Source organism: Triticum urartu, chromosome 7A (genome assembly GCF_056163025.1).
Source record: "Triticum urartu cultivar PI428250 chromosome 7A, HENAU_Tu73, whole genome shotgun sequence".
Lineage (NCBI taxonomy): Eukaryota > Viridiplantae > Streptophyta > Magnoliopsida > Poales > Poaceae > Triticum > Triticum urartu.
Genome location: NC_141879.1, coordinates 206663264 through 206665424, shown reverse-complemented (window position 1 = coordinate 206665424; position 2161 = coordinate 206663264).

Genomic DNA, 2161 nt, shown 5'->3' with positions numbered 1-2161 from the left:
GTATAAAACGCATGAAGAAGCTCCATGTTGATGGATCTTTGGACTCACTCATTTTTGAAAAGTTTGAGACATGCGAACCATGTCTATTGGTGTGTATGCATGAAGAAAATCCATGCAAATGGACCGTTTGGACTCACTTGATTATGAATCACTTGAGGCATGCAAATCATACCACATGGGCAAGATGACTGAAAGCCTCGGTTTCAGTAAAATGGAACTAGAAAGCAAATTGTTGGAAGTAATACATTTTGATGTGTGCAATCCAATGAGTGCTGAGGCATGTAGTGAACTAGAAAGCATGTAGTAAATGTTGAGTATATTTACTTGATGAATCACGAGTCTGAATTATTGAAAGGTTCAAGTAATTTCAGGGTGAAGTTGAAAGATCGTCGTGACAAGAGGATAAAATATCTATGATATGATCATAGAGATGAATATCTGAATTACGAATTTGGCACAGAATTAAGACATTGTGGAAATTGTTTCACAACTAATACAGCCTGGAACACCATAGTGTGATGGTGTGTCCGAACATCATAACTGCACCCTATTGGATATGATAGACACCATGATGTCTCTTATCGAATTACCACAATAGTTTACGGGTTAGGCATTAAAGACAACCACATTCACTTTAAATAGGGCACCACGTAATTCCGATGAGATGACACCGTATGAACTATGGTTTAGAGAAACCTAAGCTGTCATTTCTTAAAAGTTTGGGGCTGCGACGCTTATGTGGAAAAGTTTCAGGCCGATAAGCTCGAACCCAAAGCGGATAAATGCATCTTCATAGGACAACCCAAAAACAGTTGGGTATACCTCCTGTCTCAGATTCGAAAGCAATAAGGGATTGTTTCTAGAATCGGGTCCTTTCTCCGGGAAAAGTTTCTCTCGAAAGAATTGAGTGGGAGGATGGTGGAGACTTGATGAGGTTATTGAACCGTCTCTTCAACTAGTGTATAGCAGGGCACAAAGAGTTGTTCCTGTGGCACCTACACCAATTGAAGTGGAAGCTTATGATAGTAATCATGAAACTTCAGATCAAGTCACTCCCAAACCTCGTGGGATGACAAGGATGCGTACTACTTCAGAGTGGTACGTAATCCTGTCTTGGAAGTCATGTTGCTAGACAACAATGAACCTACGAGCTATGGAGAAGCGATGGTGGGCCTAGATTCCGATAAATGGCTTGAGGCCATAAAATCCGAGAGAGGATCCATGTATGAAAACAAAGTGTAGACTTTGGCGGAACAGCTCAATGGTCGTAAGGCTGTTGAGTACAGATGGATTTTAAAAGGAAGACGGACAATGATGGTAAGTATCACCATTAAGAAAGCTCGACTTGTCGTTAAGATGTTTCCTGACAAGTTCAAGGAGTTGACTATGATGAGACTTTCTCACTCGTAGCGATGCTAAGAGTCTGTTGGAATTATATTAGCGATTACTGCATTGTTTATGAAATCTTGCAGATAGGATGTCAAAACATTGTTTCCTCGACGATTTTCTTGAGGAAAGGTTGTATGTGATACAACCGGAAGGTTTTTTCAATCCTGAAAGATGCTAATAAGTATGCAAAGCTCCAGCAATCCTTCTAAGGACTGGAGTAAGCATCTCGGAGTTGGAATGTACACTTTGATGAGATGATCAAAGATTTTGGGTTTATACAAAGTTTATGAGAAACTTGTATTTCCAAAGAAGTGAGTGGGAGCACTATAGAATTTCTGATAAATATATGTTGTTGACATATTGTTGATCGGAAATGACGTAGAATTTCTGGAAAGCATATAGGGTTATTTGGAAAGTGTTTTCAATGGAAAACCTGGATTAAGCTACTTGAGCATTGAGCATCAAGATCTATAAGGATAGATCAAAACGCTTAATGGTACTTTCAAATGAGCACATACCTTGACATGATCTTGAAGGTGTTCAAGATGGATCAGTCAAAGAAGGAGTTCTTGCCTGAGTTGTAAAGTATGAAGTTAAGACTTAAAGCTCGACCACGGCAGAATAGAGAGAAAGGACGAAGGTCGTCCCCTATGCTTAAGACATAGGCTCTACAGTATGCTATGCTGTGTACCGCACCTGAAGTGTGCCTTGCCATGAGTCAGTCAAGGGGTACAAGAGTGATCCAAGAATGGATCACAGGACAGCGGTCAAA